Below are 26,494 nucleotides of genomic sequence, written 5' to 3' on the forward strand. Positions count from 1 at the left end.
ATGGTCTGGTTTTACCAAAGAAAGATATTTTGATGTATTTACAATTGTCAAAGAAGACGGTGTCAAAGAAGACACTGGCTCTAAGAACAGTAAATGTTAACATTACTGCTTGCAAATTATCACATTTTTATTATCAAGAAACAATTCAGCAAAATTACTTAATTTGCTTAGTGGTAAAATCTGTGGTAAACTATGAATTACTGTTGTCATAGCTACACTGTATTTTGATACAGTACATTTGTTCATTGAAATGATAATAAAATAATTTGCTCTGTAGCAACTGTGATGCATATCTTAAATTACAATGAATTACTTATTGTAATGAATATTTAAAAACATAAATACAGAGCTCCTGACTCCTTTTTAAGTGCAGTAAGTAGAGAATACCGCTGTTTATTTTAGGAATTTCCTGTGTCTGCAGTGCTGATTACACTGAAGTGGGAATCAATGACAATGTGCCATATAGGAGACTTTATTTATAGTAGCTTTATAACTGATCTAAAGTGAGATGATAGATTTTGATACCTATGACCTTTAATAGAATACTCTCTGAAGAGAAGTTTCCAATTTTACCTCCAAAGTAACCCCTAGTGAAAGTCCTTTGTATTTTAGACTTTGTGAGGCAATTAAATAATGACCTATTCTCGGTTCCTTTCTCCCTCAGTTACTTCTGTATCTTGGCTATTCAGTCAAAAAAAAACCCAGAAAAATTATTCAGGGGAGCTCTACAAAGCTAGACATTTACCCATTTCTGCTTTTTATATTGTTCTTAAGTGCAGCATGTTTGGGGTTTGCATGTTTGCTTTTCTCTCCTTGGCCTATTGAGGTCCAGCAGTTGTAGAGAATATGATCTGTGCTTGTGTTCCAAAGTCTCCTCTTCCACCTATTTACCACATGTATTTTTGAAGGACACAGAGCAGGGAAGTGACATAGATGGTGACCATGTTTGGCTTTGAGCTGGTATCTCTCAGCTCACTTGGTGGTATAGGGAGGAAAAGAGGGAAACAGAAATGCTTGGTCACAGTTTTGAAATATATTTAGGTCTGAGCAGTTCATCCTTGAAGAGGAAAAGTCTATAGGTATTTTAAAAAAGCCATAACACCAGTGAATAATCTTCATTCTGGATATTCTGAAGTGAAAAAACAGTAGAAAAAACAGCTTAGAGAAGGTACAGGGAAGAGAATATGTGTAGAATGGTGAGATTGAATTAATATTTCAGAACAGGTCATTATAGTATCTGAACAGTGAGAGAGAAACTAAAAGTAAATGCATCTAACTAAATGCATCTATTTGAAATGTGATCTCTTAACCAGTAGAATTAAATCACTGAAAACTCTCCTCACACACATAATTTTTCTACAACTAAATAAGACAGTGTAAAAAATTCAGGCTCTTACTAAACCTGGAGTAATTCCTCCAGGCTGCTTATTTTTCAATCAACTCTTGGGGTTTTTATTCCTCAATATTGGCTACTATTGAAGGCAGGAAGTAAGAATTACCTGAATTATGGAAGTTATTGTTCCAGTGCCTTCATACGCCACATTTAGTCTCTTTATCCTCTCTGTCACAGGTAAAAATCTTACACCCTGAGCAAGAAAACTAAATTCACTTGGCTGTCCCATATCTCTAAGGAACCTGATGCATGAGTGGACTAGAGAAGAGACAGAGAGAAATTCTCCAAAGACCTACAGATCATCTGGCTGGCAGGGTGAGTAAATGTCCCGTCATCTCAGCCATGTGTTGTCAGGTACACAATGAGTGAGCCTGCTTTCAGCATTGTCTCAGGAATTATTTATCCACTAATTGTTGGGGAAAAGAGGATCAAAATGTGTCATGTTTCCAGGACTCTGACATTGGTGCCTCACATGCATTCAGAAGTACCAAGTGAAACACCTCCTACATTTTCAGTTTAAGCACTGAATGTGGATTTAATAAGCAGGCAGTTCTATATAGGGAGGAGGGAGTTAATGCGTGCTGTGCTGTTAAAGCCATTTTCAAATGTGGTAGGTGAAAGAGAAATATCTATTACTGAATCAGTCCAAACTCCTCATGATTCAAAAAGAGGTTCAAAAAAGGAAAGAAAGGAGGAAAACTAATTTTCCCAGTGCTGACTGTACTTAGATTGCTATGGATGCTATGGATGTGTGTCTGTGTTCTTTGCTTTTCATAAGCTAATTTTTCTTGTTTACAAAACAAAATAATAATTAAAAAATTACTTAGCTGAGAAGCAAACATGCAGTAGTCTTGTGTAATAATCAGAACCTGATTAAATTATCCCTTTTTCTTTCTGGCTTTGCCTGTTCCAAAAGGTGGTAGAAGCAGAGACTTCTAGCAGGTAGCGGGTTCTGGAGCATTTCCTCCAGTTCACAGCAGTGAGTCAGGGGCCCTGTCAAGCATCAACAACCAATTTAAGGGAATCAAGAGCCACATGTACAGAGGATGACTTATTTTTCAAAAGGATGACACAAATAGAAACAGATGAACACGGAAGAAAATATGACCTGAAGATTACCTCACAGTTCTCTGTCTGGTGGTTTTTGTCTCGACAAAAGAAATAATAAAAATGCTGTCCTCCTTCACTGGAGCAGATGATGCTTCCCCACTGTATGTGCTCCTGCACATTTCTGCACCCTGGACACTGTCCAGGCCCCATGTGCTCTGGTCCCCTCTGCTGGGGTGAAAAGCATGAGTACAGCAAACCCATCCTCCCTGCAACCCAGGCCCAGTTTAAATTTGTTCTTAGAAAGGAGAAAAACCAGCTGAATTACAGTTTTGTCTGTGTGAAGATCCACCCTGGCTAGGAACCGTAAGGCAATTTACCAAAGCCTACAACATGATAAAACAAAATAAAAGGCACTCCAGGGTTTTTCCTTCAACTCCAACTGCTCTCTTATAGGGGAAGCAAAACCTAGCAGTACAACAGTGCCTTTACAATTCATGTTAGGAGATGTGTTCAGTATATTAGGCTGTTTTTCTTAGCATATAAGCAATATTCTGACTTTGGTGAAAGTCTGCACTTTCTGACTCCACATTCTTTGAGGGCATCTGTTTAAATGCAAAGGTTGTCTGGACTTTGCCTTTTGTTCCAGTTAGAAGAAGGAGAATTTTGCTATTTTTGCTTTTTGTTGTGCTTTGGGTTACCTTGTTTTTAGTAAGTACTCCTCTGAGTGTGCTGGAAGATGACTTTGGTGCACAGAATTTTTACAGAAATCAGGTAATTCCCTTGGCCATTCTGAACCCAACAGCAACAACCAGCCCTGCTCTCTGTTTTTGGGCTCTGAAATCCAGAGGAAAAGGCGTTCAGATGCTGATGATATACTTTTGTGCTCTAGCAGCTGCTTTTTGCTTCCTTGTGGAAAAGGCAGGGGAGGAGATACAGCCTGGGGGCACAGGTTTGTCCACACTTCACAAATAACAGTGTCTTCTTCCATAATGTTATTACACTCTTGTTTTAATACAGTATCTTACTTTTTAAGTAACCACTTATCTGTCCCTTAATTTTCTATTTCATTTTATATAGTATCTGTGCAGTAGAAATGGGTTTGATGTGTTTTGACACAGTGATGTCACTCAATGAGGGCTAGTGTGACTGAGAGTAATAAAGATGTTCAGTAAGATGTCAGCAGAGCTGAAGATTAAAGTTATATATTATTTTTTAGTCTTTAAACCATTTCTATTTGCATTGCTTTAGTAGTTCACACATAAAATCAGCCTCAAATTCAAATCTTGTTGAAGCTTCATGAACATTACTTCAAGAAAATAAGACATTGGCAAATGATTAAATGTGTAATTAGAGGTTTCACATTTAATCTTGTCACTGTAGTCATTCATGGTTTATTATTTTGTCTAAGTAATGCACTTCTTTTCTAGTGGTTTTTCTTCCCTTCATTGTTGTTAGTGTCTGTATTATTACAGTAAGGAAATTTGTTACAAGGACAATACTTTTGTTCTCAGCTGCAAGATACAGAGGAGAGTTAAATCAAAGCGTAGAGATGCAATACACTTCCCACTGCAGTTGGTGGGAGAATTGTGACATGTTTACATTGTTGGGCCAGCAATGCTTTAGTGGTGAGAACAAAGGGCAGGATGTAGCCTCTGTGCTTCCCCGCTGTCATATTTAGGGCTGAAACAGGTGTCTTCAATAGCCAGTCCCAGGAAGGCTCAATAAAGACATGGAGCTGGGACACACAATCTCCCTCTGTAGTGCATGCCACAATTGGGTGGAAACCTGCAAACGCAGCAGAAACAGCCTTGAAATAGCCCTTAGCAAAGGCTGACCAGAGTCCAGTGCCTACAGGCTGTGGAGTCCGAGCCCTTCTCCAGAGGTAGGTCCCCATAGCAGGATTTTTTTGAAAGGACTCATCAGGACTTGTTCTCACTACAGCTGCCCACCAGAGATGTGGGACCTTGTGGCTTGTGTGAAACTGATGGCTCTTCCCTCCCTTTCCAAGTTGCCCAGCCATTGGGCTGTGTTATCCTCTCTCTCCTTTTTTCCAGCTGCATGAAATTTGCAACTTCACTCTGGCAGGGCTGTAGTATGTCTAGTAAAACAGTCCCAGATCCTCTTTTCTAAAATAGCTTGTAGTTCTGCTGGAAAGGCAGTGTCCACACTGCCTGAAGGTGGGAAGAGACTGGAAATGGGATTCTTCACACTCAAGTGAGTGTTCCAAGTTATGCTTGTGTAGTACAGGATATTACTTCTTCCAGCTGCACCATAGAAAATGAGCCAGATCTGAGATTTTGGGACTTGGGTGTTGTTTCAGGCTCACAAGGGCTCTCGAACTTGGAACATCTTGTTGCTGATGTGGAGTTGTTTGTGGGACTTCAAAGATAGAGTGAGAATTGAATTTTTTGGTGTCAGTTGTCATATGTAGATGTGTAAATTTTTATGTGCTCCTAACTTCCTCTCAATCAAGAACTCACTTAAAAAAATAAGATTTATTCTCTTACCAACACATGGTACTAAGAGTCTCGTTTTATAGTAAGTGTCACCTAAGTATGGTTCCCAGACTATTGCAGGATGAAATAGCTTAGATTTCATTTCAGGTTGGGAGTCTGAGTTCAAATTCATGTTAATTTGACCTAGTACTCTTAATATGAGCAGGAAAAATATGTTGTCAAATTCACTGTTTTAATCTAACTACGACTTATAGATGCACTTCACACCAACATTTAACACAGTTTAATTATGCTCTGTATTTTACATTCTCCTTACCATTGTGTAATATTATTGTGTTTCTTCATATTCTTTGTCTCATTGAAAACACTGGGGCCATTTATTTTAATCCTCTACAATAATTACAGTAGAAACTTCCAAGAAATCTTTACAAAATTGTAGCAGAATAAAAAGTGTAAAAATTATTTTTCTTGAGAAATGGTTATGTAAAAAAGGACTTCTGTTTTGTCTTTTGTCTTTAGTATGTGTCTTTGTCTTTTGAGCAAACTTTTCATTACCGTAATAGTTTTCAACTATTAGTGCTTCTTTTTCTTTGCTGTTTGTTTATTCAGGTTTTTGGTTTTCTTTTGTTTTGGGTTAGGTTTTGGGTTTTGGTTGGTTGGTTGGTGGGTTTGGTTTTGTATTTTGTTTTTCAGGTAGGCAACCAGTGAGAAAATGCTATTTCAGGAAGTTATAAGAAGCCATAACTCCAATACTACCTTTCTTAATATTTTTTGAGGCTGATATTCATGTCTTTTGAGCAGATGTGTGTTTGCTTTAGGAAAGGAGATGTTCACATTAAATTTGTGATTTTTTTTCCCCCTGAGTTATAATAGCTAGTTTAAGGTCTGGCAATCCACATGAGAAGTTCCTGTTGCTCTACTCAACCACCAGACCTTTAATTGGTTGTCTGGCATTTTTCCCTGCTATTGCAGTCCCTGTTTGAATCAGAGGTCACTCAAAATTTCATAACAGCTTTCTTCATATCTGACTAACTTAATTAGTGATTGGTTATTATCTCCTCAGAATAATCATTAAATACATGCAATAAATCCAGGCGTACAGAAGTATTGTGTTGTACCATCTTATGCTGATGATACAAAACTGGAGGGCATGACAGATACACCTGAGGGATGTGCTGCCATTCAGCAGGACCATCAAAGGCTGGAAACTTGGGCAGAGGGAACCTGATGAGGTTCAACAAGGGCCAGTGCAGGGTCCTGCACCTGGGGAGGAAAAATCCCAAATCCCAGCACAGGCTGGGGTGTGACCCACTGGAGAGCAGCTCTGCAGAGAAGGCCCTGGGAGTCTTGCTGGATGACAAGCTGGCCATGAGCCAGCAGAGCCCTTGTGGCCAGGAGGGCCAGTGGGATCCTGGGGTGCTTTGGGAAGAGTGTGGCCAGCAGGTCAAGGGAGGTGATCCTGCCCCTCTACTTGGCTCTAGTGAGGCACATCTGGAGTGCTGTGTCTGGTTCTGGGCTCCTCAGCACAAGACAAGGAGGTGATGGAGAGGCTCCAGCAGAGACCACAAAAATTATTTGAGGTCTGGAGCATCTCTCTTACGAGATACTGAGGGAGCTGGGGATCTTTAGTCTAGAAAAGAAAGGACTGGGAGAGGATCTCATGAGTGCATATAAATATCTTAAAGGAAGGAGTCAAGAGGATGATGCCAGCCTCTTTTCAGTGATTCCCAGTGACAGGATAAGGAGCAATGGCCATAAATAAAATCACAAGAAGATCCACCTCAACGTGAGGAAGAACTTTACATTAAGGGTGTCAGAGCATCCTCTGCCCAGGGAACAGACTGCTCATGGAGGTTGTGAAGTCTCCCTCTCTGGTGACATTCCAAACCCACCTGAATGCATTCCTGTGAAACCTGGTTTAAGTGACCCTGCCTTGGCAGGGGGATTGGACTGGATAATCTCCAAAGGTCCCTTCCAATTTTAACAGTTCTGTGATTCTGTGATTCACATCTTGCTGGTATTTAAAGTCTCTTGATGTAACTAATTTTATGGGTACAAATAAATAAGTGTGGTATCAGCTACCCCTTATGATGCTTGAGACTTCTAGTTTTGTGCTGTGAAGCAGAGGTAGAAGTTACCCCACAGCAAGGTGGATGGTCCTGGTGGCTTCAGTGGGTTTTTACCTTTGCATGAGTCACAGTTTAAAAATTTCAGGACTTGTCTTCCTTATGAGAAGCTTCCAGAAAAACACTGCTATGAGCTGCCATCCATAATATTTAGCTCTGTGCTTAGAAGTGAATAATTTATATTTTTGAGCCCTCATATACATGCATATTTTGACAACACTGTTTGGTTTTTTAATTTTTTAGACAAATTCCTGCTTTTCACAGTAGATTGAACAGCTTTTGCTTCTTCTGAGCCACAGAAATCTGGTGTGTAAATTCATTTGAGCTTGAGGATTACTACCCTTTTAGTGTTTATGATCAAAAGTGTTAGCAAGACCCTTGGGGCAAACTCCTTACTGGAATGAAATAGTATGGGCTATTTGAAGTCAACTGGTTGAGCCATTCCAATATACAGTAGAAAGGAAATTGGCCTCTGGTCCTTCTGCCACTGGAATGTACTGGAGTTTTTATATACAGTACTGGCATATAAAAGACTACAGAATTTGAAGGCAGAGTATATTTTCTGCTGTCTGCCCGACTCAGTATTAGAATCACAGAATCATTAATGTTGGAAAAGACATTTGAGGTCATTAAATCCAACCATTAACCCAGAACTGCCAAGTCGACCACTAAACCATGTCCCTCAGTGTCATATCTGCATGTCTTAAATACCTCCAGGGATGGTGACTTCCCTGGGCAACTTACAACAGTGTTTTCAGTGAAAAAGTGTTCCTAGTATACAGTGTAAACCTCGCCTGCTATACTTTATAGTTCTTGGGTGGTCTATAACAGAAGCCCACCAGGATATCTGCCCTGTTGGCCTTCCCTCTCAACATTTATAAACATTCAACCCATCATCAAGCTCTAGACAGTCGAAACACTTCCTATCATACACGACTACTACTACTCCTTCCTTGCCTATCCCTTCTTAGGATTTTATGGCCATTTTGTTTGGACTCCCTAAATGCTACAGTGTTACATATGCCCTATTTAAACCTCAGAGCTAGAACAGATATTTTCATTGACTAGGAAATACTGTGTGAAGTTTGAGGCCTGTAATGAAGACACAAAAAATTACAGCTGAGATCCCTGAAAATGCAAGTTCAAAACAAACTTTGCAGCTCAGATTGAAGTCCTGTTTAGGTGAAATGGTCCTTTTTTATTCTCATTGTACATAGTTTTCCATTTTTAGCATGGAAGTATTATGTTATATTACAACCATTCCTTCCGAAAACTGGGCAAAAACTGCTTTCTCTAGGTCACAAGGAAAAACAGCCACAAGGGAAATGGTGCTTATTTTCTAAAATGCATATATTCTGTTGTGTGTTGCTGAGTAGCAGGGGGCAAGCAGTTAGGAAGAGCTGATTCAGTGAGATGTTTATGTAGAGGAGAGTTAGCACTGTGAAGTGAATTAATGTGAAAATTTTTATTGCTTACTTGTTTCCAGGCTGGATTTCTCCATCGTAAGAGCCTCAAGGCACAAAAGCCTCAGGGCCCAAAGCAGACAGTTTTTCTGAGAGGGGATCATCACTTTTTTGATCACTGAGTTCTTTAGGAACTTTGATAGGTTTCACATAAAGTTCAGGATGAAGCAGAGCATGTGCAATTTGACTGGATAGGCAGAGACACGCAGGGAGCTGGGCTGCTGCCCTACACCTCTGAAAGGGCATCATGCATGATGAAGTATTCCCAGGGTGAAATATTCACAGCTGGCTTCTGCCATTTCAAGCACAAGACAACAATGCAAAAAACCTGAAGCTGTTCCTCTAGTTCGCTCCTGTTCTACTCTTCTGTACCCAGATGATATTATTATACATATAGAATAAATATATAGCATGTACTTGCTACAAAAGAATAAAATGCCATTCCCAAGAGTTGCTACAGACAGACTGTCTGGGAATTCATAGCAAGGACCAAATTTTTTGTAGTATTTTAACACACTAAGTCTGAGGACTTTTAGCAGAATGGGATGCACTCAGAGAACAAAATAAGTGATGTTAACGTTAACGATTGTGTGAAGTACCTTGAATCTCATGTCCAGATTTTCAATAAAAACCCTATTAAAAGTGTTTCACAAACATTAGTGAGTTAATCTGGACTTAGGGAGGAAGGCCAAGTTACTGGAACTTACCAAAAGGTGACAGACCATTGGATGTAACAGAAAGGCAACATTTCTCTTTCTAACCACCTAGTCCATACAAGAGAAAACTAAATTTATTTCCCACAAACCAGTAACAGCTATTTCTTCTTGCTTACCTCCCACTGCATCTACTTTGATGAAATAATTACCCTCACTCTTACTAAAATATTAGCATGAAATAATTAATATTTGCATTTAAAGCAGTGTATGTGTGAGCTTTGTAGTTAATACTGTGTTAAGGTGGAAAATGTGATTTCATTCACTGTTTTTGGCAGCCCACAGTTGTGCATAGAACTGAAGTTTATTAAGTTGCTCTTCCAATTGTGAGCAACAAAAATGTTCCTGCTTTGCAAGACATATAATAAACTTGGGTAGCATTATTTAGTATCTTTTGAGAATTGACAGCAAGATAACAATTTCTCTATGATATTTTTAAGTTTTAATATATATAATAATGTGGTTTTTTAATGCGTGTGAACTGAGACTCAAAAGGATGGCAGCTTTTTTTCTGGGGCTCATTCCTTTCTTCCTGTTAGACACTTTTTTGGAGTGGAAGGTGGAAAGTAGGTAGGGTAAATGGAAGTCCCCATAGAATTTTTGAGGCTGAATGAAAGAAAAACAATTCTGGTGAACTTCATAGGAGAAGGACTGGTTTTCTCACCGTGTGATTGCCTCTGGCAATTGTATTTAAGAGGCAGTAAAATTACCAACAAGCAAAAATAATCATTTGGAGCAATAAAGATTGGAGGTTAATGAAAATGAGAAGCAACTTAAAAAAAAATAAGGAAAGCCAGTGGGAAAGGCCAGAGTGACTGAAGCAATATTCAAGTGAAAAAATTAATTTGGGAGATGGGAAGAAAGAAAACTGGTATGATGGGACTGATAATACTTTTTTTCCCAGAATCTGGCTTTTGTTCACACAATTGGTATTTATTCACTCTTTTGTCTTTATACACATAAAAAAGCCTTCCACCAGCCTGTGTCTCAGTGTATCTGACTCCACTTAATACATTAAATTTTTCTCTATGCTTACCAAAACTTTTTGAGAAAAATACTCAAATTAAATAGTTTTTTGTTAAAGCATACAGCTCCTTAAAAAAGCAAATGAAATATTAAATATATATCTTCAGTGTTCCCTAGCCTCTTGGCTTTCTTTTTCCTCAAGCAACCCAGGACTAACCTGGGAGATCTTACTGACTTTAAATGCATTAAATATATTGATCTTGAGAAAGCTTTGGCGCCAGGCTGTCTGTAGCCTGTGTCATACTGTCAGAAAGGAAATGCTCCTGATTTTGTCTACAGAAAAAAACAAAATGAAAAACATTATCCTAGGTTCAGATTACTGTGAGAGCTGGCGAGACCAGGGGAATTGGCTAATAGCAGCAGTATTGCAATTAGCAGGGGAGAATTGGCTAAAAGCATCAATGATTCTTTTTAGCATCTCAGAAAACATTGAATGTGTAATTTTTGAAAAACCATTCATTCAGAAATAAACTATGTATTCACTATATACCTACTCACCAGGCTCAGCAACATTTTGGAGGGGATATTTTCCATATCCTTTCCTATTTATGACATCATATTCTTTCTTCATAATGAGATTCACTTGATATCAGTACAGTCTTCTTGAGTTCTGGACTAGTTTCAAGCTGTGAGTGGGTCATGTAAAGCCACTGCTGTTTATCTTTTCTATTTTGGTAAGTTGCTTGGGTTCAGTGATTTGCCCCCATGAGCCTCTTAGTGAGAGGTTAGTTATCCAAACACACTCCCCCTGCAATTACACCTCACACAAACTGTCCACCACCATCTTCTCACAGGAACTCTGAGTCAAGGCTTCAGCTACAACACAGCTTGAATCATTGTTGCTTTCTGTCATAGAGTTTAGCTAAAAGTAATGTGACTTTCTTTGGTCAGTGAAATCAATCTGGGTTCACCCAAAATAGTTAAAGTATATGACTGCTGTCCTAAGTCACTTCCTACTCCATTGAATTATGACTTTTTCCATCAGCAATTGCCTGAAGAAAGTTGTCCTTTCTCTAAGGGAACTCTAAACACCTTTAGATGCACTGCACAAACACATCCCCTTGCTGTTGTTATCCACCACCTTAACACCACACAAAACTCCCATTCCCACCAGCAGCCACCCACAATTCCCTGATCGCATCACACTCCTGTCTTCCCTGCCAAACCATAGCTGAGCTATTTTCTGCATTTTGCCATACAGAAGAACATCTTCTACCCCTGTTACCAGCAACCTTTGCACTTGCCTCTCCCTGTGCAGGTTTCATGCAGTCACAGGCACCTGCAGTCCCTGCCTCTTCCCACCTGAACATAGTGTAGAGCTGTGCAGGCAGTACCAAGAGGAGAGGCAGTGGCATGGCACCCCTCTCCTGAGTTAACCACATTGGATCTGAAGGTTAGGCATGCTTCTGGGTAGGTTTGAGGTTTGTGGGGTTAAAAAAAAAAAAAAAAAAAAAGTTGCTGTATGGATATTTATCCCTTTTTTCTTCTGAAACATTTTTGTATTACTACTCTTATAGTAGTCCAGTCCTCAGTGCAGAGATTGCAGCTGCTTTATATTTTTATTTTACTTAGGTAACATATACTTTTATATAGTATACAGTGTTGCCTGGACAATTTCCTTAGGGATCCATTTTTCTGAATGTCAGTGCCACCTTCACAGGTGCTGCTGCTTTGCTTTCATTAATTCTGATACTTGATTATCCTCCCAAAGAGGAGAAGAACCTTCCTGTATGGCCCAGGTGAAATGTCTCTTTTCGTTACAGCCAGTTCTTAGCTGGTGCCTAACAGGCAGCACTGGGATTTTTTTATGCTGTGCAGCTCTGCTCAAGTGAGACAAGCAAATGATTCTGGTAAGGTAAATCTGCATTGTAATTGAAAGTAGTGTGTGTTTCCTAGATTATATCTGATTGTTAGTTGTGGTAAATATATATGTATGTAAAACTATTCAGGTATAGTTTCCTAAAGGAAAAGTTTTACTGGAGTTGTCTGTGTTGTCCTTCAGCTTTGAAATGAGGTGTCATTAGTGCATTAGTAAGGGTAGTGCTGGGATGTATTTAAATTATTTTCTGTGGTGTGGCTGTATAGCATTCCTTCTGTGTTAAATGAAGGAAGAGGGATTGGAAGCTGTCTTTTTCTTTATTTTTCTATTAGGACAGAGGTGATTTAATTGCAGAAAACAATAGGCCTGCTTAGTCTCCCTGGCACAAGTGTCTTAGGGTAAGGTGAAGGTAGAGGGGGTTGAGATGGGGAAAGAAGAGGAGAGATTTGAAGTTGTTCAAGAATTACTTGAATGTTGGAGTCCTGGATGCTGTCTCCTCTTTGTTCAACTTGGCCTCTGCTCTTTAGTAGAAACTCAAATTAGGACCATAGGATTGGAAGGGACCTCCTAAGTAATCCTGCCTTTCCTCTTGCCAATACAGCTGCTGTAATATACAAATGTCCCAGAAGGTTGTTATAGTAGATCTTCAATTTAACAGGGCTCTTTGCCCTTTCACAGGCTGGCCATTCTGTAGTTGAGTTTCTGTGAAAATTGGATGCCTTCTAATTTTTTTTAATAAGGCAAGTCCAAAGACAGTTTATTCATATTTATTTTACTGCTGATACTGCCTTTTATCTTAAATGGTTTTGCTCTTAGTTGCATGTGGAACTTCCTTAAGTTTTATTTTTGTGAGAGTTGACAAACTTTGGTCTTTGAAATGTGTCTTTTCAGGTAAGTGAGGTGGAGAGGTAGGTTTTGTTGCTTGACAATTTCAGTTAGGTGTTCTGTGTACTTTCTTCGTTAGTTAAATTGTTCCTGTTTCAGGCTGTGTAAAACTATTACCACTCAGCATTTCAAAATTATTTTTCCAAGAGTTTCTACAGTATTGATGCTTCTTAATATAAAAACATTTATTGGTACATCTTGAGTTCTTCTATGGAGACAGAGCTTATTAAGCTTGTAGACTTGAGCTTGTTAGCTTGTAGACTTCTTTAGTAACAAGAGAGTCATCTTTCTTCCTGTGTCCATTTTGGAAGTGACCACCTTGGGCTGTCTGTATTGTCACTAGAGAGAAACAGTCCTATTTTAGTCATCCAGTTTCAATTAAAAGGAATCGCACCCTTAATCTCAGAACCATTGATGCCTAAGGTGGCTTGCATTGATGAGAATTTCTGTATTTTATCAGAATAATCTTAGTTCTTCTGAATGGCAGATTAGCTGCTGGTTTACAGTAGTAATTCCTGTTGATGTCTATGGCTGCATGGGAACCCACTAAAATACAATCTTACTACATCTCAGTTCTTAATGTATGATGTCAAATGACAAAGACAAAAGCTAAGACCTGCTCATACTAAATAGACTTATTTTTCATTTCTGAATCAGTAGCTTTGGAAGGCTCATTCTGCTCTTAATCTTGCAAAAGGTAAAGAACTTTGAACTTCCTCTAAGAGTTGAAGGTTCCCACTTCAATGTTGGCAAAACAGGAGTCTCTCAAAAATTCATTTGGTTTTTTTATGACCTCTATGAGATGTCAGACAGGGCAGTGGGACTTGGCTGCTGTCAAGGAATAGGGAGGCAGACAGAGGACACCAGACAGCATAAAACCTTCTTTTTAATTATTTTTGTAGAAAATGGTTTATTTTATCTCACCTACTAGATAATACTCAAGTCATATTATTGAGGACCTAGAGCAGCTCAAGAATTTTCATGCTTGATCAGTGCTGTGCCGACCTTGAAGAAAGTACAAAGGTGTTCAAAATGCTTGAAGCCTGGTTTTCAATCTTGCACTGAAGCCAAGGATGAGCTTGGACTTGTATCGATTTAATGTTCTCCATCAATCTTTTTTCTAAGGAGGCAACAATGTCTGTAAAGTCTCACTGAATGACAGTTACTCAGAATTATTTGTAACAGCCTGTTTGAAATGCTTCACAGCTGTCTGCAAGCCTTGTAAGTACTATATCAGGGAAGATGCCCAAAGCTAGTACAAAGCTATGAAAAGTACCTTCTCCAACATATGTCCTGGTAGTCAGTGGTGATCATAAGACATAATGAGTCGACTTGTACTTTAAAATTTGTCTAGCCTGCCACTCTTCCCCTGCCCAAAGTGGAATTCTTCACCCAGATGAATGACTGGTCCTTCATTCAAGAAATAGAAGTCCTTCAGGACTGGAGGGCAGTTCAGGCTAGGATACACTTTTCTCTTTGCTGGGGAAAGGGAAAGCATGTTCCTTCATTTGCAGACAATGTCTGTTCAGAGCTGTTTGGATACAGAGAGGGGACATGGATAAGAGGAGCAAATGCAGCTAAGACAGCCCAGAGCCTATGGGCCAAGGTGGGACAGACAATTCTGTTCTGTGGTAGGTGCATTCAAAATGCATGGAAATGCTGTTATTGCAATGAAATGTAAAGGGAATGAAATTCCATGGATGGTGTTGAAAGATCTTAAGATTAGGTATTTTGTTTTGCTTGCATCATCCTGTGTAAGTGGAGGTCACACTGATAGGTTTGTCTGCCAAGGTACAAATGAAGTGTTGTCTTGCCCCATTGTAGATATTGAAATATTGATTTGTTTACTTTTGAGGCAGAGTTGCACTTTCTGAAATAGTGATAACTTTCATCTAATTTACATGTACTGATATGATGGCTGAACATCATCTTGATGGCTTATGAATGAGCAAACCAATTGTAATGAGTCATCCTCACTCAGAAGCCACTCTGCTGTTTGACTCGGCATGCATGGGCTTTGCTGTGCAATTGGTTTTTTGGGGTCAGAGCTGATGGATGCCATCCAGAGTGTGTGTTCCCACTTAGAGGCAGCTGCCAGAGCTTTCTCATGTAACTGCAGAATTTCTTTACTTCTTTATCCTTGTTGTTCCCATAGTTGTAGAATTGAGGAATTATTTTTAGGGTAGTGTGGTTCATATAATACTATGTTTCTGCTCAATTTGTAGACCCTGTGTAGGGTCTTGTTAATTACCATCACTACCCATGTAGTCTAGAGATGTTGTACCAAATTCCTGTGAGTCTTTTCATTGTCATTCAAATCACATTTCACTATCACTTCATACCATACTTTTCACAGTCATTTTGTTGGCAGCTTACTTGAAGACTTTTAAGCCAGCTAAAAATGATGAGAGCTCATTTTGTCTTATTTGGCTGTATGAAAGCTTTATGGGTTGCTGAAGAGTAACTGTTCAGCAACTGCCAGAGAGGACTGGCAGTTCTCTTAATTCATTTATAACTTAGACTTGTGGGATTTCAGTGCTATTGTATCTTTTACCTTAGGAGTAATATCTGTTGTAATCATGAGTGTTGTAAGCATTGGAGTCTCCCAGGATCATAATGCTGGTGTTATCCATCTCTTTTCCAGTGTTACCTATATTGCAGTCCAAGCATCACTATCTACCCTTCAGAAGATCACCTTTGAGGTTTGTCTTTGATAAGACAGGCCTTGACCTTGAAGTCCATTTCCAGACCTAGAACACTGTGTTAGGAACATACTGACTTTGTTTTGCTGGATTTTAAACAACTCAGGGAAGGGAAGTTGCATTTATTAGTGAACTTGTTTGGTGTGTTTTAAAATTAGCTCTAGTCTGAGCTCTAGAATCTGAGCTAGAGTCATTCTACTGATTGTGAGTCCAACTTATAACTGCTGGTTTGTGTGATGCTGTCTTGAGCAGCAATGGTGAAATGCTTTCCTTGCTTTATGTAGATCAAGCCCTATCACGTTATTTTGTCATACCCTTTCTCCTGTGGTATGACAAAAGGGACTTCCTTCTCACCCCATGGACAAATATAACAATTTGCGCTTCTTGCTGTATTGGAATCGCCATAAATCCTACACATCCATATAAAAGCACCTGAAGGGGAAAAATTTCACACAGCAGATATCTGAAAAAGGGAATTGGTACTATCAAAACTGAAATGCACACTTCAGGGTGTACTTATGTAGGTTCTATAGTACTGCTTAATTTCAAACTTTTAGGATTTAAGCAATTTCAAATATTCTCTGCAGGTTATGTGTGTGTAAGTTCAGAATCATGTGGCTGTATACACATATGTAAAAATACAGACTAGGTATGTAAAGTGATACATCTGTTACTTGAAGATCTCCTAAGACATCCCAAGTCTGACCATGTGAGCTTCTTTCTTTAGTCCTTCAGCAGCTTCCCCACAAACAATGTGCTCTGCTTCTCTCTTGTGGACTAATTTTCTTACCTTTAAATAGTGGGAAAGGTGCTCATACTCCTCAGGCAATACTCAGACATGAACGTTGTGAAAACTAATGCAGCTATGAAAGAGGAAGGAAGCCAATCCACAGAGACATTCTTTTACAAAATAAAAGTAATAATTTCTTATTGAAAGAGATGAGGACAAGGAACTAAGATAGCTACATCAGGTGTAAAATATTTTGACTTATGATGTTTTAAGTGATGAGTTTAAGGAGATGCAATAGAAAACCTATTTGCAAAAAGATCTCCAGACATTTTCTGGAGGAGCAGTGTGGATGATTCTAGTTGAGTTCTAGGAAACCATTAGACATTTTGAAATACATAATTTTGTGCTCAAAGAAAAACAGTTCAAACAGTTTGGACAGGTCAAAATAAGTTCACGTCAAAAGGGCTGGTTTCTGTCCTGAGTCCCATTGATTACATATAAAAGATGTTGGTCAAAGTATTATAACATTACTGAAGTATTTCAGCTTTTATAAAACAGTGTGTTTGGCAGAATATTTATCGCAAAATTTCTATCCAGATCCTTGTGGTTATAAGATGAACTGTTACATGTCTAATATGAGATAACTGTTGCTAGCATATAGGCTGGTGAGACTACATGCTACTTAGATTATTTTGATTGATTTACAAATGTAAATAAGTGTTAATCCCTGTTTTTAATATATACAAACATAAAGACTTATTCTTTGAAGTGTTAGTTTGGCTATCAAAGGTAATTTAACTTTTAAACGGATTTAGTATTCATAAACTCTATCAGCTGAGAACAGTATGAATCCCTTGCTGAAAAGGTTCATTAAGAATTAATAAGAAAAATGCATTCTAAAAGTAAGTCTAATATCAAAGTAAAAGATAAGGTCTGGGTTATTTGTAGTACATGAAACTGCCATGTGTACTCTAAAGTTTGAAGGATCACCACATGAGAGACTACTTACTAAATTGCAGTATAACTATTGTTTTACACTTCCTTCCTATTTATTGTCAAAGGTTTTTTTATCTCAAGATGAATTGGAGTGTGGGACCTACCTATGAAAACTTCCAAACAAGAATAGTGCTTCCTCACTAAAATATATAAAATATATATCTGCTACTTGCTTTAATCAAGGCATCACAAGTTAGAAAATGTTAAATGCAGATTTTATCAGAGTAACATTGCAAGACTTTTGCCAGAATCTTGTTGTGATTTAATCCCAGATGTCAATTAAGCCCCACCCAGCCACTCACTAGCCCTCAGTGGCATGGGGGACAGAATTTATGAGACAAAAAAAGGCCTCACTTCAAACTTCTAAAGGCTGATGCAGCATAGTATATATATATGTATGTGGATTTTTGAGCCATAGAAGTCCTCAAAATGTGTATTTTTTGCTTTTAGTACAGGTAAAAGGTGTTTTCTGGGTTTTCACAATCTGCATATGTCCTTGCCTAGATCAGTCAAAGCCATATCTGCACAAACAAAAGCTGTAATATTTTTCTGTTCCTTTGGAAGACCAGTGACCAGCACTAAGGAGTATTCATTTTTTTTTTGTCAGTTCACAAGAAAAGGTGATATCTTGAGAATATGTGTACCATGCAGTGGGTAGTTAGCACCTGGCTCTTACTACATTAAATACAGCCAATACAAATGTAAAAAGACTTTTTCAACAATTCCAGGTCTTGGTGACCCTAGAGACTGTGAGAGTTTTGGTTCATAAATGTTGTTTTATGAAAAGTCCCTCTATGTTGTGTGGTCTGATCCCATACTAGTTTTTAATTTCAAACCTTTACTTTTAGAAATGCTTCTAAACAACAATCTCTGCTGAACAGAAATAGATTCACATTGCTTTGCTAGGAGGAAGAGAAACGTTGATACCTCTGCTTCATTGCAGCACCTAGAGCCACCTTTTGCTCTTAGAACTGGAAGTTCAAATCTCTTTCAGTTACTAAGGATGCCTTTGTTTCATGTTTGCACAGGATCAAATGTTGTACGATTTGTATGTCTGTGATTAGGACGCCTAAATGCTGTGGTATATTAAAAAAAATATGGTTATGAGTGGAATTTTCCAAACTGGCTGTAGCCTCATTCCTGGTGGCTTGGTGTATTGAAAGTGTTCATCCTTGTGATTCTGAAGTTCAAATATGTGATTCATATACTGCTTAGGTCATAACAGTGAGTGATTGGCTCAGTGCCAATCAACAGACCTAAAGCAAAGGAGACCTTGTTTGAGAGCAGGCTTCCAGCTCCTTTAGACCAAACAGGCAGTCTAGGGCCTTTCTCAAACTAGCCACTGCCTCTTTCCTTCCACTGAGGTAATGAGAAGCCTCAACAATTAAGATTTTTTTTTTTTAATATATAAGTTCCATTCATTCTGTCACATCTTTGCCTTTTCAATGAGCAGCTTGGGACAGGATGTTAATGTTAAAATGCATTACATTTTTCCTATAAGACCCTGAAAGAAGACATAAGGAGAAACAAGCAGATCCATTTCAACCTTAGTTAAGACAGCACTTCTTACCAAGTATGTGGACAGGTGCCATTTGGAAATAAAAGGATGGATATTGTTGATATTTTTTTTTTTTTTTTTTTTTTTTTTTTTTAACAGGTGCTATATAGGATACTTCAGGGCCTCAACAAAGTGTTCACGTTTCTATTTTTTGTTCCTATTTTGAAATACCAAGAAAAAAATTGCTCTCTTTTTCTAACTTCCCTTCTGGCATTATAATAATAAATTTCCTGGGCAACCTCTGAGATAAATGTAACAAGTGTTAGCACATAGCTATTAAATCTTCTAAGGCTGTGAAATAGCTGTTCCTGTCTGGCCATTTGCAGCCTTGTAATAGAGCATGTTTTAACTACAAAATCTATCAAAGGTATAGAAAAGTTCTCACATCCTATTTTCCCATAGTACTCCCTGTTAAGCCTCAATGTACAAGACTACATCAATGCCAGCTCTAACTCTAGATTCACATATGCACAACTGAGAGTGTAGTAGATTTTTTTTCTTCTGGTTTTGGAATAGGACTAAATTGATATGATCTTTGCTGTTCCATGCTAATTTTGATACTTGCCTAGGATGAGACCTAGAGCACAGGTGTTTTCAACCATGTTTTGTACCTGGTATTGTAAATACTTATTGGCTTTGGTTTAAGCTTAGACTTTGTTCCACATTGTGCTGTTTAAAGCCTCTTCTTTCTGTAAGATCTGTTCTGCACTTGCACACAGCACATCTTTACCACAAGCACCCAGCAACTTGTTATTTCTAGCCCATTACTCTGCATAATGCAATGCATGTGATTATGACATTTTGGAGACAGGAAACAATCTAATGCTAGTTCAAGGCTCTTCTGTTGGTGAGGTTTTTCCCTTCCATTAATTCTACTACAAAGATGATGTGATTTTCAAATACAATTTTCAATACAATGAGGATGTAGATGAGAAACTTAGTCCTGCTTTTTCTGCAAACACTGCATGCCCATTAATTACTTAAAGATCTTCCTAAAAAACATGGTCCACTAAAAATAAGTCTGTAGCAAACATGAAAATCTCTGCTAATTTTTTGTAATTGAAGTCCCTCAGACTTTGGGTTTTTTCATCCTGCACCTTCAGATTCACAGATGTTTTATTACAATACTTTAGTTCCTTAGGGCAAGCTGAACCGTTGTATTCAATGTTATCTCCCAGATTTTCTTGCTTTCCTGTTCCCTTCTCCCTTTATAATTGAGAAAAAAGATACTTGCTGCATTTCTCCAAGGGAAACTTTTATTTTAGTAATAATTCCCCTTTCAGGAAGCTTTAAAGCTACCCTTACTGTTTTGTAAAGAAGTAATGCAAGTATTACTGAAACCAAATAAAGTATTTTCCTAAATTGAATTCCTCAAGTTAGTGTTCCATTAGTAAATTGAGTAATTCCACACTACCTTTTGCCTTTTCCTAATGTGTTTTTTTAGGCTAGATTTTGTGTGGAATGGGATACTGTCGTTCCCTAAGAAAGTAATTTTATTCTTGATTTACTTTGTTGGATGAATTTCTGGAGTCCTACCATTGCACACTCTTCCCTCTTCTCCCCAGCAGTAGCTGTGTCTGCTTTAGCCAGATGTGCAGCACTGCTGCCCCTGCAGAGATCTGAGCCATCTGTCCTGTGTCAGTTGGACACACCATCATTTCTTAAATAATTAGGTGGTCTTAACAACAATTTTAAGATACCATGTTTGACGTAAGCTGCAGGGAAAATATGTTTCTGACTGTGATTTTTTTGCATTGAGTTTTGACACCCTTATAACCATAGCAGTCAATTACTTTGCCAGTGAACTTGATATTTAACAGTCCAGTGAAAGAATGAGTGTGTGCTTCTCACACGAACACAAAAGCAAGAAAAAGCCTGGCTTTTATCCACTCACTTTCCTTCCTCATTCTTCTTGAAAGGCTTAGCCCTAGAGTTACAGCCTGATTCTGCTTCAGCTGTGAGCACAAGGCCTGGGTTGGGGTTCTGTGGGATCATAAATCACAATAGCTATTTATCTTGCTCTTCTTACCTCCCTTCTAGCTGGCATGTGATGTCAGGTGTTTTACAGACCTACAACAACAGTCTCACTGATGAGCAGAGTATTTGTTTCCATCTCAAACAGGGAGAAAAATATTGGTTTCTTAGCACTGCGATGCTGCAATTTCCAGAAAAGTAATTTTGAACCATTTCAGGGAGTATAACAATGTATTAGTGCAAACTTCTTGACAAATGGTAGCTTGGGTGCTTGCAGAATAGAAGACAAAACAACACTAGATTATAAAGAACAAAATAGTGCTGATGCTGAAGTATTTTTCTGTTCTTACAAATAAATTATTTGGAAACATTTCTGGAATGGAATATATCAGTCTTGATTTTACTCCTGTGGTGTTGTGGCTCCACAGATTAAACATTGAGTATCCCTCTTGTTTATTGCAGGACTGAGCAATGAAAGAGCCTCAGTGTGGTCTGAATTGTGGTACTCATAGGAGGTAATCCCTATGACTTTCTTCTAACTTTGATGCATTTAATGTAGCTAATAAGGTGTTCTCAGTCATCTTATTTGCCCAGTATGGCCCTAAGACCTGAATAAAACCTCTAGGTGTGACTCATTATAAAGTAATACAGCAAATTAAAGCCAATGCTAGTTAGATCTCTGCTCACGTACTGTGGACAGATGGAATGTAGGAGAATAGAGATAGTGATGAAGGTAATCTCACCCTTAAAGAGTTACAGCTGCACTAATTACCAAGCATTAGGAACAGGCCTGCCCTTAATAGGCCACAGCTAGGTCCAGTTAGGATGGGTGTTATAAAGAGAAATTGGCTGGCCAAGAAGTTGGTTAGAGTTTGTTAGCTGTGCTGTGAGGAGCTGCCCGTGAGAAATCACCAAGAAGGTATGGAATTTTTGAGATAAGAAAACAACAACATAAAGCCTCACTCTTAAGATCTCTTGTTCCAATCTCCCTGCTCAAGCAGAGAGTGTAAGAGCAGGTTACCAGACCTGCTCACACCTTAAAGCAGGACAGGATGCTGTTGGAGTTTTTTGCCATGAGGGTACACTGCTGGCTTGTGGTTCACCATTCCCCCAGGGCTGTCCTCTGCAAATCCACTTTCCAGATGCTTTGTCTCCAGCAGGTACTGGTGGGCTTATGCCTCTGCAGATGCAGGACTTTATGCCCTGCCTTGTTGAGGTTAATTAGATTACTCTCTATCCACGTCCTGCTGAATGGCAGCACATTCCTGCTGAATGGCATAGACTAATACCATCTGGTGTATCAGATACTCCTTCCAGTTTTGTACTGTCCACAGACTTCCTGAGAGTACACTGAGTTTTGTTATCTGGGTTATTACAGAAGATGTTGACTCTATTGGCTCCAGGGGTACATGGCTAGTGGCATTCCTCCTGCTGGGCTTTGTGCCGCTCTCTGGGTCTGGCAGCTCCGCCAGTTTTCCGCCTACCCCACTGCCTCTTTACCTAACCCACTCCTTGTCAATGTGTCTAAGGATGTTATGGGGGACTGTGTCAAAAACCGTACTATGGTCAAGGTAAACAACATCCACTGCTCAAATAAAATCCACTGAACTGGTCACCTCACAGAAGGTGATGAGATGCTCAGCACAATTTCCTCTGTGTAAATATAGGCTTGCTACCTTCCTGCCCTTTGTCTCTTTGGAAATGGTTTCCAAGATGTTGCTGTGTCACCTTCCCAGGGACTCAGGTGAAGCTGACTAGCCTGAGCCCAACTCCACTCCCAAGTGTGTTAAATATTTCCTCTTCTATGCAGATAACACCAACTGTTTTGACATAAGAGTAGTAATAACCATCAAGTATTTAGGTGTAGAGACTCATGTTTTTCTAGCTAGATGATTCTGCTCTGAGACACAGCACTGTGGACCAGTCTGGTTTGGCAGCAAGTAGGCACTCCACCAAGGGGAATTATGCCTGTTCCTAGCATTTGCCAGCATATATGAGAAGCAGGCAGATTTCATCAGTGATAAAAGGTACCATTCATGTCTTCATTATGGCATGTTCCTCTTCCAAGAGAATAAAACAGTAACAGGTTGTTCTGACACTCTGGCCCTATGTGTTGTTACCTCTAAGCATGCAGGTTATCTCTGCTACAGAGATGAAAATGGGTCAGTGAGGTTTCTTTTTCCTCTTTGTTTCTGGCTCTCACATCTCAGTCTTGAATGTTTTTTGCAACTGTAATTGGTAAGTTGATGTATTTGAAGGAAACTTCCCTTCAGGATGAGCATTGCGCCTCATTATAATTCATTTCTAGCCCATTGCAGCTGTTCCTTGTCTCAAAAATATGGAATTTAGTAGTCTTCTGGTGAATTGTGCCTCTTGTACAATGAGGGGCATGTGGGGGTGGGGAGAAGCTTTTAAAAGCAGCTATTTCATCCGTGCTCACAGTTTTACCACAGCAGCATGCTGCAGCATAAAATTTAAGAGGTCAGTAAACAACTAGGCAGTAACTAAGCAATTTAAACAAAAGCTTCTCCTCAGTATTTGATGATTGGAGGGAGAGGAGGAGAATCAGGATTCTATTGTTTAATGTGCTACCACAGTTGCTCCATTTCTAAAGAGTTGTGTTTAATAAGTGTAGTAACTCTTGCATTAAAATAGCTAGCTTTTTTTCCCAGATCGTTGTTGAATTTCTTTTTTGAAATTGATTGTTGACTCATTGCCGCTAATGAGTTCTGTATCCTCCAACAAATGTAAAAAATTGTGTCTGCACTGGGGAATTTACAACTGATTTGGTTATGCCCCACTTTTTAACAATTAGCATCAGGAAGATCTATGATCTCCATGCAACTAATGAAGATACTGATTAATATTATTTTTCTCTTTAAGGCCTTTATGTGCTCTTTTCCTGACCTATAAATATTTTACAGTATCCAGTCTGATAAAACTTGCTTTCATTAGGGGAACACTGCTAATAAAATGATGTGGCTTATCTTATATATAAAAAAAAATCCTGCATGTTAATTATTAGACACATAATTGTCTTGTTTGTCTGTACTACATGGTCAAGACTTTATTGGATAATGCTATAATTGTCTAACAGATGGATGGTAGATTAACAAAGTACAAGGATCTGAATTCATCTATTTGTCTCTCTCTACAGTGATGAATTTCTAGTTGATCTTTAACCATATTTGAGTAAAATTTAAAAAATCAGTTTCATATTCTGATTATAATTTAATCAGTTGGGTAATTTTTCTATAATAAATGAATTCATACCAATAATAGATTTGAATTTTGGCATAACAGACCATATTTGCTTTTTGTGATTTGGATAGAAAGACTAGCAAACATCATGGACTAAAGTAAATATCACTGGCTTTGGAAACAATCATGGAAACTGTTCCCAGTGAAACTGAAAATTCAGTGATGTTTGACTCTGAGGATTCTGGTCTGACCCTTACCTGCTGTTTCACAGTCCTGCAAACACACATTGGTGTGCATGTTTAGGGATTTGTGGCAGCATCTGCTACAGCAGGGCTGAACTTGGAGACGGCACCAGGACAGAAGAGATGAGGGGCTCGGTCAGGGCAGGCACTGCAGCGGCAGCACCACACCCAGCCAGTGACAATTCACAGCCCTCACAATATCCTACAGCACACCAGTCTTCATCTTCTCCCCCAGGGAGCACCGTGGGACCCTGTGCAGAGGGGCTAGTCAGTAATTTGGGACAGGTTCAGAGGCACTGATTTCAATTACCTTTTTCAGCTCTTGATTTTAAGAGAACAATTTTGCTGCCAAGTTGCTCAGGAGAGTAGTTAAAGCTTTTGTTTTATTTCACATATTTGTATGTGAATGCACACATACATGTAGCCATGATATTTTCTGAAAAATCTTTTTGCCGGGATTTTTCTCCTGAGAAGCTGAGGAGCTTCAGGAAAGAAATGTAAACAATAACTCTCTGCTGCTGTGGAGTGCAACAAGTGCACCTGTGATTGGGGCATGTTTGTTGTTTCTAATTAATGGCCAATCACAGCTGGCTCAGACTCTCTGAGAGTCACAAGCCTTTGTTATCATTCCTCTCCTGCTCTTTCTAGCCTTCTGATGGTTCTTTTCTCTCTATTCTTTTTAGTATAGTTTTTAGTATATAATTTTAATATAATATATAGCATAATATAATAAATCAACCTTCTGAAACATGGAGTCAAGATTCTCCTCTTCTCACTTGTCCCGGCACCCTGGAACACAACCATACACTCATCTGTATTTGTGTGTGTATATACACACTTTAAGTTTCATACTTGCTGTTGTCTCTAATGATTTTTGTTATATGATTGAAAAAAGCAAAATTATGTACTTTTCAGGGCAGGAGGAGGTTATTTTCAAAATACCTTTAACGTTGGAACTTGTTGGCTCTTAACATGTGCTATTTACAGTCTTTGTACTTCTAGTTTGCACAGAATTATACAGGTGTGGGGGGTTGACATGGGTCAACAGCCACCCAGCTGCTTGCCCATTCTCCACTCCTGCAGAATGGGGAGAAAATAGAAGGGAGGCAAGAAGACTCCTGGATATGGAAAATGGCAGTTTAATAGGGAAAGTGAAAGCTGTGTTTACACCCATAGCAAGAGGAGGAGTTAATCCACTACTTGCCATTGCTGGGCACGTCTGTCCACTTCATGAGAAGCAGAGCCTCAGCATGTATAACATCTGCTCAGGAGGAAAATTCCCACAACTATGAATGCATGCATGTGCCTTTTGTCCTGCGTTCTATGTGCTTCTGTTCCTGAGTTCATTAAGGCACACACTGAATTATTTCATTCTTCTATACTTTCTACCTGAGTTCTTGACAGAAGGCATTCCTAGGAATGGGCTTGGCTTTCCCCAGGAGAGGAGGAACCCATGCTGCTTTTCCAAGCTATTTCCTTATATGCGCTATGAGACCTTTGTGTTCTCACCGTATCTAAGCACTTCTTCGGGGTAGCTGTTTGGATGTCTCCTCCAGCAGCCTGAAGTTTTATACTTAAACAGCACTGAAACCTATGATTTGTGAGTTGAAGCTGAAGAGAGGAAGTATAATATGCCTTTTTCAGGCATCTGTTTCTAAAAGAAATATAGCAGTGGTCTAGGAAGGTAGATGTCATTTGTCAAGGCTTGGGAGTTCCCAACCCAGAGCAGAAGTTAGGGGGAATTGGGGTCCCACCAAAAGTAGTTTGAATATCCCTATCTTGTCCTCACTTATAATTGCTTACAAAGCAGTTTTCCTGTATGCAAACAAGATTCTTTGAAAGAAGGCCGTACAAAAACCATTTCTTTCCAAGTGTGGTTCAGCCTCTAATGGGGATAGAAGAGGGTGGTGGTCTCTTTCAGCAGCTTGGTGCTGCTGCTGCATTGGTAACACCTATCCATTGGGAACCAGGCAAATGTAGTTTCAAGTAAAATATACCAGCTGCAGATAGATGTTTTGTCTTTGACAATTGCTTCAATCTGTTCCTCTTGCGCTAATTTTCTTTGAACAGACTAGGGAGCACTACAGAGATTGCCAGGAGGTTTAGCTTTTGGCATGGTCTGGAAGCTGGGGAATTTCCCTGAGGCCTCTGGAAGCAGCT

At 39.0% G+C, this 26,494-nt stretch overlaps 1 protein-coding gene across 19 annotated transcripts in view; it reads left to right on the top strand.

The window, feature by feature from the left end:
• Positions 1-26,494, top strand: part of LOC135306386 (poly(rC)-binding protein 3-like) — a 498,603-nt gene that overhangs the window by 103,417 nt on the left and 368,692 nt on the right. For 18 of the 19 annotated variants that reach the window (XM_064430246.1, XM_064430258.1, XM_064430248.1 and 15 more), the window contains one exon: positions 1,571-1,708. The gene's annotated coding sequence lies outside the window, so the exon portion shown is untranslated. Of the gene's footprint in view, positions 1-1,570; positions 1,709-12,019; positions 12,078-26,494 lie in introns of those variants that run through there. The other variant, XM_064430301.1, reaches the window with a different exon arrangement.

Source organism: Passer domesticus, chromosome 1 (genome assembly GCF_036417665.1).
Source record: "Passer domesticus isolate bPasDom1 chromosome 1, bPasDom1.hap1, whole genome shotgun sequence".
Classification (NCBI taxonomy): Eukaryota; Metazoa; Chordata; class Aves; order Passeriformes; family Passeridae; genus Passer; species Passer domesticus.